The sequence below is a fragment of the Ceratotherium simum genome, chromosome 27, assembly GCF_057802395.1.
Source record: "Ceratotherium simum simum isolate JZ-2026a chromosome 27, ASM5780239v1, whole genome shotgun sequence".
Taxonomy (NCBI): Eukaryota; Metazoa; Chordata; class Mammalia; order Perissodactyla; family Rhinocerotidae; genus Ceratotherium; species Ceratotherium simum.
This window is the reverse complement of record NC_141926.1, coordinates 1,221,123-1,235,810: the sequence shown is the minus strand read 5'-3', so window position 1 is coordinate 1,235,810 and position 14,688 is coordinate 1,221,123. Positions and strand designations below refer to the sequence as shown.

The 14,688-nt window shown below is 39.2% G+C and overlaps 1 protein-coding gene across 20 annotated transcripts in view; it reads left to right on the top strand.

The window, feature by feature from the left end:
* PCBP3 (poly(rC) binding protein 3) overlaps nt 1-14,688 on the top strand; it is a 265,412-nt gene that overhangs the window by 173,996 nt on the left and 76,728 nt on the right. The window lies entirely within an intron of this gene.

The following is a 14,688-nucleotide window of genomic DNA, read 5'->3' as shown; positions in this document are numbered from 1 at the left end:
AACCAGTTTTACTTTAGGACAAATTTACTTTCTTAACAAAAGTATCTTCATTCCTTATGCCTTCTTTTACTGAAAACACACATTTTCTCATAGCATAAATTTTTTTTAATGTGGCACAAGACATGTTTGCTAATAGATCCAAACATCTTTTAGTTTTTCTGTAATAAGAAGCCAAAAGTAGGTAAACTTAGACTTGTTTAGCAATGTTTCAATATTTTATCAATTCAATAATGTTTCAGTATTTTTTCCTATTTGAAAATGATCTAGATATTCAGTGAATTTTCCATCATTTAACTTAGTAAAACTCTAAGGTTTCAAGTTACAAAAAAAAATTTGGAAGCTATTTTTAAGTACAGACACCATAACACACAATTACTATTAAAAAGTTCACCTAAAAACCTTTTTATTTTACTTACATCTATTTAGTTTACTTCTTCCCAATAATTGTGTTTAGATTACTTACAGAAACTTCATGAGACATTAGACAAAGCTGACAAAGTCAGCCATCAATTTTTTGCTGCCAAATTTCGTAACAGAGATAACATGAATTTGTTTGACTTTTAATAAACCTAGGTAGAACAAAAGTTTTATCACATTAACTTGAAAAACATTTGGGTTAGTTTATATTACCTTTAGAAATAATTTATATTAGCCTGGGCTCTTAGTTGCTGTAGGGGTGGAAGACTTTTCCCTTCTTCCCTTCTAGGTTCTTTGGCTGGTCTAATAATTAACTTGACATAAGACAGATTAACAGAAGAAAAATAAATTTAATTTTATATGTAAAATTAAAATATTAATATGTAAAAATATGAGACTCATGGAAATGACCAAAGCAGGAAGCATTTTTACCATTTAGACAAAGAAACAATAAATTTGTGAAGAATTGAAAAACAAAGAGATTTGGGCTTGGGGTAGTAAATTAGTGAAGAACTAACAAGGTTTATTTATACAGCCTTCTTGGCCCTAAATTCCTTGTCTCTGGTGATAGGGATGCCTTCTACCCTCCTGGTACAGGAGGGTGCCTTTCACAGAGATTTATTTTCTGCTTTCAGGGGGACAAAGGAGGGTCAGAGTGTCCTTGCACTGGCTGTTTCTCAAGTAACTTTAATTCAAAATAATCAATATGCCAAAGTGGCTATTGGGAGGTGACATATTTTGCTCCCCTTCATTGTTTACTGGGTATGAAGGTTCAGTGCTGCTGGATCTTCTGTTTCCCCATTTAAAGCCATAAAATCAGATTTGAATATGAAATCTTCTAATTTTTAAATGCTGCAAACAAATTCAGACCATGTGGACCACTCAGCACATGTCAGGTGGATGTTGTCTGGTCACCAGAGTGAAAGCCCATATGCAGGGAAGGCTGAGGCCGAGCAAGAATGCTCAGGTGAGCAGAGGAAGTGAGCAGCATGGCCCAGCAGGAACCCTCTGTGCCGAGGCAGACGCACATCCTCAGCTCTCTCAGTCAGTGGCTGTCATGGTCCCATCGGCCCCTGGGCCCCTCACATAGGCTCCGATTGAGGAGGCCATGAGTCCACAGGCCCCAAGTAGGAGGGAAGCAGTGAAGGCCTGGCCCAGGCAGCCCCTTGGAGAAAGGGTCGCAGGGTTTTTGGAGGCTTGGCTGCAGGCTTCTTCTGGGCCAGGTAGTCCTGGTGTGGTCCTGGGCATGTCCTCTGCATCACGGCGCCCGTCATAGGGTGTACTTCATCTGCAGCTCGCCTTAGGGCCCCTACTGTACATCGTCAATAATAATGGAAACACATCACCTAAGGGGCTTTGCTTTATGATAGCCAAGTCTGTGCTGAGCTGGGCGTCTCCCCGGTCATGCAGACTGTCAGGCACCGCTGTGACCCAGTCGGTGGGGAAGGAAGGACAACCCTGGGTTCTGGTACTTAGCTGCCATCCAGCACAGTCTGTTCAATGTCTGTTTATGATGTCTTCACAACAGAGAACGACCACAGCAGCCCTGTCCTTCCCCAGGTTACTGTGTCCCACAGAGTGTAAGTGTTAGTGTGGGGCACGCAGCTTGAAGTAATAGCATCTCTGAAACTGTGCACAGGTAAAAGAGAAAATTGTGAGCAAAATGGTCCTGCAGGCTCCAAAATAAGCCCTGTTTTTAAAAAACAGGTGTGGTCTTTCAGAGTGTAGTGCAAGAGACAGGTGGTATGAAAGATTTCTTTAAAAAGTCACAAAGCAGCTTTTGGAACTGGCGTAGGGAAGGAGAGGGTCAGATGAGTTCTGAGATCATAGAGTGCGTGTTTACAAGAAAACCCAGGAACACCAATTCTGAAAGCTGGGTGTGCCAGCACACCCAGGAGTAAAGGAGAGGTGACGAGGCCACAGTGAATCCAAGACAGAGCTGCTGGAAACCTGGACGTCAGGCTGGGGTCCACCAGGATCATCTCTGCCTCCCTGGCTTGGAGAAGAGAGTGTGGCCTGACGTCAGCCAGAGCAGATCTGCACAGCTTCTGTTGACCCAGGGACTGTGTTCCACTCTTCGGTGTGACGGAGGTTCTGATGAATGGCACTGAGGAGAGATGAATTGTCATAGGAGCTGGGGGCATGTCTGTCTGAGTTAAAAGCCAAAGTGGGGCCAGCCAGAACCGGAGAGCAGCTGGGCCCAGGTGGGGCCAAAGCAGGCTGCCAGAGTGTGCCTCTCAACAGACCAATGTATTCTTCCTTAAATTCCAGTCCCTCATGCACCCAAAAGTGATCCTCCTGTAGGACACCCCAGAGGACCTGTTGCAGAAATTCCTTAGCACCTGAGCTGGGCTGCACCCTTTGGCTGAGGAGTCCACCACCTGGGGGCTTTGATGTCACAGCAAAGCCCAGATGCTGTAAGCACTCCTACCCCTGGCCTCTGTATGGGCTCCCAGCTCCTGTGCTGACCCAGTGTGCCTTGGAGAGCAGCTCTGCCCCATGTGCATCTGAGAAATCAGAGACAGAGAAAGGATCGCTGAGCTCAAGCCCAAAAAGACTCGGGGTGCAGAGCACCTCATAGGTGTGCTTGCCCTTGGCCTGGCCACCCTGCCACTGCTCGAGGCTTCATGGGAGACAGAAGCTTGAGCAACACAGACCAGGGTATCTCGACCATACTCTTGTTAGCTGGACATGGGCCTGAACCCCAGCTCAGGCAAGCCAGACTGGACAGTGCAACAGTGCTTTCCCTGTGCCCTTTTTAGTCAGGCCAAATGGCTTTAGAGAAGAGGCCAGGCCAGCACACCTGCCAACAAGGCCACAGACAGAAGGACATGGGCCCAGGGCGCCAGGAAGGGTGGGGAGAGCAGTGCCGCCATGCCATCTAAGGCAGCCTTCTCCTTCATCCTGCAGCGGGCTGCTGCTTACCTGCCTGGTCCTGGGCCACTGCTGCTCCCAGAGCTGAGCATCTGGTCAGACCTGAAGGTTGCTGTTCTCCATGGGAAATACAATCTGATGGAGCCTCGGAGTCATTCTTGATACCTCTTCACTCCTTGTTCATCGGATCCAACACCAAACCGTCCTAATTCTGCCTCCAAGGTGAACCTTGAATCTCCCTCCATCCTGACTGCTCCAGTCACTGGGACCAGTCACACCCACCCAGTAGCCAGAATGGCCTTTAATAAGTGTAGCTGCAAACATGTCACCCACCCAGCACTAGTCCTGGCACTTAGAATACAGTCCCAGCTGCTTACGACCTGCACAGGCAGCCCTTGCCTATTTGTCCCGCATCTTCCTGCTCCGCTGATCCCTCCATCTCAATGACAACTGTCCCCAATGTCTTGGTCTTCTTGCAGTCCTTTGTAAGCACCAAGCTCGGCCTGACCCCAGGCCATCGTGCCACAGAGCTCCGGCCCACACTCTCTTCTTGTACCATGACTTTGGCTTTCCTCCCATCAAGGGGCAGTCAGCATTCCCTCCTCTTGAATCTGGGCTCCCGGTGACCATAGTGAGAGTTACATGATGTGACTTCCACATCTAAATCACAGAAAGCACAGTGTGTCCTGGCTCTCAGGATGCTCACTCTCGAACCCAATCCCTGGTGCTATGCTGTGAGCAAGTGAGGGCCACAATTCCTTAATGTCGTATCATATGACACAAGTACGTCCACGTGAAAATTTTCCAGCAGTCTTTTTACTGTTGATCTGCTTGGTCAGGATCAAAACAAGGTCCACTCATTGGATTTGGTTGTTATGCCTCTTAAGTCTAGTTTTGAGGAATGTCCCACATTCTGGACTTGGCTGGTTGTTCCCTGTGAGATCATTCAGCATATTTCTCTGTCTCCATATTTCCTGCAACCTGGCTTTCTTACATTCAGGGTCATTTTTTTAGGCAAGCAAACATTGTAGGTAGCTCTGTGTACTTTGTACTGTGTCATGTTCCTCTGACTGATGCCAAGACTGAGGAGCAAGTTTGGATGTGTCCGTCTGATTCCTCCACTCTCAGGCTCACCAGCACCTTTCACGTAGTGTTGTTAGGACCCATTGGTAATCATGCCTAGGTCCATTATTCCATTAAGGCTGCAGAAGTGTGACTTTTTCACTGTACAATTCTTTCTGCATCTATTAGTTGGGATTTTTCTGCATAGAATAGCTTTCCTTCATTCACTAGGGCTATTTAGTTACCTAAAATATGATTCATACCAGAAAGGCAGGAGGAATGCTTAGTTCTTTGCATTTAATTATATTTTCATTGGAATGTGTTGGTACTCTGGAAGCCTCCGATGATGTCCAATGAGTTTTGTTTCTCTCTCTGCTTTTCTTTCTTTTCAAAACATCATTAATAATTTATGGATTTCACATATGCAGTAAATTTTATTCAATTGCAACTATTATTCTCTTTACTCAAATTGTTCCATTTTTGGCTGGCTCCTGTGTCTCTTTGCTATAACTACACTAGTCTTTGATGGCTTCCTTGCCTCTGTCATACAACATGTCTCAACCTCATCTTTCATATTTCCTTTCTCAGACTTTCTGGAATCACCTAATTCTCCTAAGGAGCCCTGTCTTAGCCCCAGTTAGGGACCATAATCTAGGCATTAAGGGTGCTTATTGCAATTGTGTTGTCGTTGCTTTTTCATAATTTTAGTGGACAGAATTAAGAAACATGTATTTTGTAAAAGGGAAAATCATGAGTTCACAGAAATATTTCTAAATCAAATTTAAGATTACAGGTTTTTACTTAAAAATTTTTAATTTTATACTTCTCTTTTCTCTCATCACTAGCATGATTACTTATTTGCTTCATCCTAAATATACATACAACAGGTTTAGAATAATAATACCAGTGTCATTGCTATAAATAAATGACTAAATTAAGGGTAGTATATTTCCTTGCACTTCTATCTATCCTTAAAATATATCCCCCTAAGGATATGCAGCCAGATTCCTGTGTTTTAAGATCAGTTGCCTCAGTTCTGCTCTCTGTATGGTTACATCACCAAATTGGTATATACTTAGTTGTTTATTTTAGCTTTTAGGGATTTTAAAAAATTCTTGTTTGATTATGTAAACATTTACATGATTCTAAAGTAAAAATTTATTGCAAAGTCCGTTCAGAAAAGTCTTACTTCCATCCCATTCAATTCCCTCCCCTTTTAAGTAGCTTTTAATTTTATCTTCCCATTATTTCTTTTTGAAAAATATAAACAAATATGTATATAAATGAGTTCCTTGACTTAGTAAATATTTCCTCATTGTTCATATTTCTTTTGATTTTTAAGAAGGTTTGTATTTTTTTCTTGGCCTTATACTATTCTCTGTCTATATAATTCACATAAACCCCTCTTTTCTTTTTTTACATACTGCCTGTTTACTATCATGAGGAATATTAAAGTTAGCTAGAAACCTCTTCTTTTTTGTCCCTTATTCCTCTCCCCTAGTAATTATTTTCATGTGATATCAGTTTACTCCCTGTTAATAGCTGTGAGGCTGTGAGGAAATTTAGTCTAATTCCCATTTATTCTCCCACTTCTTCTCCCATTTCATTAGTGGTATTAATTTTTTATTTGCAGCACACTTGACATTTGCATATTATTCTGTTGCCCTTAACTCCATCATTTAGTCCTCATTCTAGAGTTAAGTATATCTGATACTTATCATCATATCTGATGACAAAGCTTCTCCACTTATTTTGAGGTTGCCCAAAACCCATTCTGTATTAGGTTCTTCAGAATGGCCTCACAAGAAAAATATTCCCTGTGTTCTTGCAGGTTTGTGTCTTTTTATCTGTGCCCTTTAGCTGCATGAAAATCCTTGGTTTATATTTTTTTCTCTTTAACATCTTAAAAATGTTGCTTTCCTGCTGTGTTTCTGTTGAGAGGTCCAACATCACTCTTTTCATTATAAGTGTGTAGGACGTGTTGCTTGGATGCCCAAAATTCTTCATCCCTAAATTCTAATCATTTTCCAAAATGTATCTTGGTCTTAACTGCTCAGGTTTGAATTTTCCAGGAACACAGTGTGCCCAATCCCTGTGTAGATTCAAGGCTTCTTTTATTTCAGGAAATATTTTTGGAATATATGTGGAGCTGCAACAGGATTTCCGTTTTACATATGTTGGATCTCTTGTGCCTCTTTTGTGTCTGTCATGTTCTCCTGAATTTTTTTGCTTCTACTTCCATTTCATTACTTTCTTTCTCTTCTTTCTGTGCTCTATTTCATTTCCTGTGCCTTCTATGCTGTCTCCTTGCTCATGTTTTTTTCTACTTTTCCTTTCTGAAAAAAATTCTAGTTTGCTCCTGAGTTCTGTCAGCCACCTTTTCATATCTTCTTGTTTTGTTGCCATTCCACTTTTGAGTTCTAATTCTATTTTAAATTATGTTCTTCTAAAATGTTGATTATTTTCTGTTTTTTTAGAACTGACATATTTAGCTATAATTTTCATCTTCCTTGTGTTCCTAGTTTTTATTATCTGTTACAATGTTACTTATTTTATTTTTACTTCTTTTTGGTAATATATTCATGTGAGATTTGGTTGTCATTCTTTGTCTCCCATTTTTAAATAATGGTTTTTCTGGGGTATTAGGAGAAAGGTTACCTGCAGAGGGATTGGGAATAAGCCAGACTAACTTTGCTAGCTTTAAGGATCAAAGGATCTCTTCTGTATTGTTGCCATGAAATATTTTTTAAATGGCCTCTTTCCGTAGGCATTTCTGTCTCTGAACATCACTCCTGATTCAGGAGGGCTTCCTCTCCCATCTCTGTTCTCTAGAGATGTACAATCTTTCCCTCCCAAGGCAGCGCTTTCACCTTAAATCACTGTGTTTTGCATAACCTGTACCTTCTGAGGTTTGCCTCCTCTGGAGTTTTCTTTTTCTGGAACTTTCTACCAAAATGCACAGCGTTCCAATCTAGCTTAATTTGTATTTTGTTTGGGACAGTTTTTCCTCCAGGTGATTCTCTGTTCAAAAGTGAATATTTGTTGTAGATTTCTGAGATCCTTGAAGACTTAGGGCCCTTCAGTACTGTTTAAATTTCTCATGAATTCCTAAGTGGTTCCTTGCTGTTTTCTTTATTTCTTTTTTTTTCACTTTCCTAGAACTTGGTGTCTGTAAGTACTTTCTGGAGTTTCTCCATTTGCTTTCAGAGTAGTCACCTAGATTCCCACTTAGTGTGGATCTCTATTTCTTTGGCAGCATATTAATATTTGTGGGATATTTCTGAGGTCCGTGGTTCAAAGGACTGTTCCCCACTCACATTCTGTTGCTGTAAACACTGTGCATTCAGCTGATTCATTTTGGATCCTGATGCTGTGTTCTGGCCACGCCTACCCATAGTCTAGGGATTTGAGGGATTCCTTGACATCTAGTTCTACTGAAGAGGTCTTCAGTAGATATTTTCTTTCTGAATCTTGTCACTCTGGGAATTTTAAAGGAATTTTGAGAATTAAAAGGAAAAAACCACTATGCTGTTGCCATGACCATGACAGTAAAATTTTATATACATTTAAGTCCCAGGAGACTTAATTATTAGTTAAGTAAATAATAGATAATTATTATTGTCCTATATGGTTGATATTGATTTACTTTTGTTCATATTTTAAAATTTTCATTGCTCTGTTCTTTCCTGCAAATCGAGTATTCTTTCTGGGATCTTCTTCCTTCTGCCTAAACAACATCCTTTAAAATTTACTTTAGAGTGGGTCCACTGGAGAAGAACTATCCCAATTTTCTGATTATCTGGAAATGTCTTTATTCACTTTAATTTGTCAAGGATAAGCACATTTAGTAAAGAATTCTCAGTGGACAGTGATTTTCTTTAGAGAACTAGAGCTCTAATTCACTTGTGTTCTGGTAAACATTGTTATTGTTGAGAAGGCAGCTTTCAGTCTAAACTATTGCTCTTTTGAAAATAATCTCATTTATTTCTTCATTTGCTTTTAAGATATCTTCTTTGGCTCTGTTTTCTTGAGATTTTATGATGATGTCTCTAGTCTGAGTTTCTTTATACATCTTGCTTGGGATTGGTTAGAGTTCCTGAGTCTGTGGATTTGGTGTCATTCAGTTCTAGAATATTTTCAGCCGGGATCTGTTTAAAAATAGCATCTGCTCCATTCTCTCTGTCTTCTCCTCGGCACCTGATTAAAAGTATATTAGATATCTGTGCAGTATATCTATATCTCTTATCTTATCTTTTGCATTTTCCATCTATTTCTTTGTGTAATACATTTTGGGATAGTCTCCTGTGACAGTGTCAGCTCACAAATTCTCTTTTCAGTCCTACACAGTTCTGTCATTAAACTTTTTCATTGAGTTTGAAATTTTAGGTATTGCAGTTTTTTGTTTTAGAATTTCTCTGTGCTTTTTTTCAACTTTGCTATGACCTTATTTTTAACTTTTTATTTTGAAATAATTACAGACTCACAGGAAGTTGCAAATATAGTACAGAGTCTCCTTTGACATTCACCCAGCTTCTCCCAGTGGTAGACTCTTACATAACTACGTACAATATCAAAACCAGGAAAATGACAAGGTTGCGAGACTGCTAATTAGACTACAAACCTTATTCCAGTGATACCAGTTTTTACCAGCACTTGGTTTTGTGTATGTGTAGTAGTGGTAGTAATAGTAGTACTTCTAGGCCATGTTATCCCCGTGGGCAGATTTGCATAACCACCTCTACAATCTAAGATACAGAACTGCTCCTTCCATCACCACAAAGGAACTGCCTTAAGCTACCCTTAAATAGTCACTACCCCAACCACTCCCATCTCTGTCCCCTGGGAACCAATAATTAGTTCTCAGTCTTTACAATTATGTCATTTCAGAAATGTTATATAAATGGAGTCATACAGTTTGCAACCTTTTAAGATTGGCTTTTTGCATAATGTCCCTAGATCCATCCCAATTGTTGTGTGTGTCAGTAGCTTGTTTCTTTTTATTGCTGACCAATTTTCCCTCACATGGATGCACAACAGTTTGTTTAAACACTCACCATTGAAGGACATTTGGGTTGTTTCCAGTTTTGGGCTATTATCAATAAAGCTGCAATTTAAGTTTAAGCACACATTTTTATGTCTCTGGGATGAATGCCCAAGAGTGCATTTGCTGGGTTGTATAGTAAGTGAATGTTTAGTTTTATAATAAAATATTTTTTCAGATTGGCCAATAATTGATACTATCACTATTTCCCCCCAAAGCCCCAGTAGATAGTTGTATGTCATAGCTGCACATCCTTCTAGTTGCTGTATGTGGGACGTGGCCTCAGCATGGCCGGAGAAGCAGTGCGTCGGTGCGCGCCCAGATCTGAACCCGGGCCGCCAGCAGCGGAGCGCGTGCACTTAACCGCTAAGCCACAGGGCCGGCCCACTATCACTATTTTTTAAAGCTATTCTAATAGGTGTGTACCTCACTGTGGCTTTAATTTGCATTTCCCTAATGACTCATGGCGTTGAATATTTTTTCATGTGCTTATTTGCTATCCATATATTTTCTTTGGGGAAATATCTGTTCATGGCTTTTGCTCATTTTCTAATTGATTTTTTAAAATTTTTTCTATTGAATTTTGAGTATCCTTTATATATTCTGCATACTTGTCTTTTGTTAGATATGTGGTTTGCAAATATTTTCTCCCAATCTATAGCTTGTCTTTTCATTCTCTTAACAGGGTATTTTGCATAGCAATTGTTTTTAATTTTGATTAAGTTCAATTTATCAAATTTTCCTTTCATGGATCATGCTTTCTGTGAAGTCTAAGAACTCTTTGCCTTGCCCTACATCCTGAAGATTTTTTGCCTATTTTTTTCTAAGAGATTTATAGTTTCTTGTTTTACATCTATGTCTATGATCCATTTTGAGTTAATATTTATGTAAGGTGTGAGACTTAGGTCAAGATTCATTTTTTGCCTATCCACTTGTCCCAGCACCATTTGTTAAAAAGACTACTCTTTCTCCATTGAATTGTTTTTCCACCTTGCCGAAAATTAGTTGGGCACATTTGGGTGGGTTTATTTCTAGGTTCTCTATTCTATTCCACTAATTTATGTGTCTTTCCCTCTGCCAATACCATACTATGTTGAATACTGTGGCTATAAAGTAAGTCTTATTATCGGATCAAGTGATTCTTCCTGCTTTATTCTTTTTTCAGGACTTTTTAAGCTACTCTAGGGCCTGTGCCTTTCCATATAAATTTTAGAATAAGCTTGTCTATGTCTACAAAAAACCTTGCTGGGATTTTTACAGGAACTGTATTGAACCTATGGATCAATTTGGAAGGAATTGATATCTTTATTATGTTGAATCTTCCAATCCATAAATATGGTATGTGCCTCCATTTATTTAGATTTCTTTGATTTGTTTCATCAGCATTTTGCAGTTTTCAGCATACAGATCCTGCATATGCTTTCTTAAGTGTATGCCTAAGTATTTCATTTTATTTTGAGCAATTTTAAATGATACTGTGTTTTTAATTTTGGTTTATGTATGTTCACTGTTAGTATATAAAAATGTAGTTAATTTTTTAATTAACTTAATTATTCTTATATTCTGCCACATTTCTGAACTCACTTATTACTTCTAGGAGTTTTGTTTTGTTTTGTAGGATCCTTTAGATTTTCTAGGCAGAAATTATATAATCTGCAAATAGAGAGAGTTTTATTTCTTCTTTTCCGGTCTGTATGCCTCTGATTTATTTTTCTTGCCTATTGCAGTGGCTAGAACTCCAGTAGTACATTGAATAAGAGTGGTGAGAGTGGACAGCCTTGTCTTGTTCCCAATCTTAGGGCAAAGCATTCAGTCTATCACCATTATGTATGATGATAGCTGTAGGGTTTTTGTAGATGCTGTTCATCAAGTTGAGGTAATTTTCCTCTATTCTTAACTTGCTTGTTTTTTTTTTACCATGAATAGGTGTTGAATTTCATCAAATCCTTTTTATGCATCAATTTATATGATCATATGGTTTTTATGCTTTAGCTTGTTGATATGGTGGATTATATTGATTGATTTTTTTTTTTTAATATGGAGCCAGCCTTGCATATCTGAATAAATCCTACATGGTCATGGCGTATAATTCATTTATGCATTGCTGGATTCATTTTGCTAATTTAAAATTTTTTTTAGTTTATTTGTGTCCGTGTTCATGAGAGAGACTGGTCTGTAGTTTTCCTTTTCTGTACTGTCTTTATCTCTGGTTTTGGTATCAGACTAATAGTGGCCTCACAAAATGAATTGGGAAGTATTCTCCTTCTATTTCTCTGAAAGAATGTCTAAAGTTGGTGTTCTTTCTTCTTTAAATGTTTGGTGACATTCTCCAGAGAAAATCTGGGCCAAGAGATTTGTTCTTCTGGAGGTTTTCATTACAAATTTGATTTCCTTAATGGCTTTAGGAATATTGAGATTGTCTATTTCATTTTGATTGATTTTTGGTAGTTTGTTGGTTCTTTATATTTCCTATTTCTCTTTGAAGTTTTTTAGAGATTTGCTTTAAGAATGTTTATAAATGCTCATTGAACAAGCATTTTTATGATGGCTGCTTTAAAATCCTTGTCAGAGAATTGTAAGAATTGTAATTGTCATCTCAGTATTTAGCATTTGTTGATTTTCTTTTCTCTTTCATGTTGAAATTTTCCTAGTTTTTGATCTGAGAAGTGATTTTTGTATCCTGGAAAGTTGGGTTATTATGTTATAATATTCTGGATCTTATGTAAATCTCCTATCTTAGCAGGCCTCTGCCAACACCAGGTGGAAGGGAGCACCTTATTAACAACAGGTCCAGGCTCCCACCGTGGTCTTCCTGACTCTACGGTAGAGGGACGAGTGCCTTGTTACTGCTGGCTGGGGGTGGAAGTCTAGGCTCCCATCACAGCCTCTTCTGATAGGAGCAGTTGTAGTGTTTGGGGGGAGGGGAGTGGTGTTTCCTGTCATTTTCACCTAGAGTAGGGCGGGTATTGTCAAAAAGCCTTCTGGCTTGCTAGATTTCCTGTTCCCAGTCCTTCGCCTAGAGACAGAGAGTAGACTTTTCTTGAGACTTTTTTCTTTTTTTTTCTTTTTGTCATTTTTAGGGTGCAGGCTTTTCCAGTGACCAATTTGGAATATATATGAGGGAAACAAAACAAACGAAATGGTGAATTCACTGCTGCATCACTCTTCAAATCCTAAAGATCCTAGCCAGTCTACTTTCTTTTCTCCACCTTTCGAAGTATTCTGATGTTTGTTTCATATTTAATGTCCAGAGTTTTCAGTTGTACTCAGCAGGAAGAATAGGGAGAAATGTGTTGACTTCATCTTGTCCAGAACCAGAAACCCTTGTCTTCCTTTTAATTCCTAATATCATCCGTGCCTTCTTGATTATTTTTCTTGACCAATGTCATCAGAGGGTTGTATATTTTTAGACCTTTTTTGAAGAACCAAATTTTATATTTGTTCATTTTCTCAATTGGCTCTTTTTTCTTTTCTTAACTTCTGATCTATTCTTTATTTTTACCTTCTTTATACTTTCTGTGGATACTTTCTGTTATTTCTCTAATTTCTTAAATTGCATTTTTTACTCACTAATTTTCTGCCTTTCTTTATTCCTAATACAGGCTTTTAAGGCTAAATTTTCCTGAAAGTTCTGTTGTAGCTGCTTGCTACAAATTTTGGCATGCAATAATTTTATTACTGTTGAGATCTCATTATTTTCTAATTTCATTGTGTTGATCCCACCCATTTCTTATTTAGAAGCATTTAAAAAATGTTATGTCCAGGGGAATTATAATGTTATCTTTTTCCTAATGATATCTAATTTAATTGCCTAGTGCGTGGAAAGCATGGTCTGTTGATTCCATGTCTTCAAAATTTGTTGACAGTCGCATTATGAGTTAGAACATTGTCAATTTTTGTTTTATTCTCTGAGAGCTTTAGGAGAATGTGTAACCTCTAAATGTCAGGTGCAGAGTTTTACACACACACAGTATCATATTTTTTGTGTTGTTCATATATTCTACATCTTTATTATGTTTTCACTATGCTTGCATGAACTGTAACTGAGAGGCACGCTGCCATCTCCACCAGGTGGACAGTGGTTGTTTGGCTTGGGTGTCACTCATCATATTGAATCCCCAATCAGGGGCTCTTGTAGCATCTATGTACTTCCTCGCAGCACAGAAACAGTTCTGTTATCTCTTGATGGAATTATTGCTTTATCTCTTGAATTTCCTCCTGCTTCTTCTCCTGCCCCTCTTCACCTTCAACTTGTTTTCCATACCAGCAGCCAGATTGCTGTGTTAGAATATTGTGATTTCTCATGCCTCTTTTCTTCTCAACACCCTCTCACAGCCCTGTTTCCCACAGATCCCACCTACTCCCATTCTTAAATGGTCTAAAACACCCTACCCAACATGGCTCCTCGTCTCTTCTCTACATCCATCTTCTGCTGCCCTCCCCCCACTCACCCTCTCCTGACACATGTCCTCCTGGCAAAAGGAGGAAGTGGAGGAAGCTCAGTGGAGAGCAGGTAGGACAGCACTTTGCCTCATAATTGTCTGATGGTTCAAACTTCTAATGAAGCCTAAGCCCTTCATTAAGAACACGGATAATGGTGTGAGCTCCTTGTGCCTCCATGTGCACATGTGAGTGAGGGTGTGCCTACCTGTGTGTTTGTGTGTGTGTGCATGTGTGTAGTTTACAGCTGAATGAGCTTCTTTTGTTTGGACTTTGCCCAGGAGGAGAAGTGATGTCCTTGGGGACTCGTCCTTTGAAGCTGATTTGTTGTGGCGGCCTGTTCAGCAAGTCGTTAAAAACCATTGCTTCTGTTGTTACTAAGTGGGTCATACAGTGAGGGAAGGCCATAGAGGTGAGGAAGGGGAATCATGTACCTCATTGTGTCTTCTCTGTCGTCCTCCCTTCCTAACACCAATTATGTTTTGAAAAGAGAACAGCAGAGCATCTCTTCTCTGAGATTTTCACGATGACTCACATCTAACAGGGTGCTTGGTGTCTCCTGCTCCCTGAAGCATGTTGGTAATGTCGGCAGAAGTGGGTCATTGCATGAATATGTCTGTTTACCACATCACTTTCCTGGTGTTCCTTACCAATTTAGTGACATATCAGGGCTATATGTATTTAGTAAACTAGTGCCATTTAGATGTTTCTATGCAATGGATGTTGCATAGATGTAAATTGCAAATAGAATGTCCTTTGGTTAAAGTTCATTAATTTCTGGTTTTATTGCATTGTTACCAGAGACAGCTGTCTGTACCATTTCTATTTTGTTATAACTTATTGAGAGAATCATC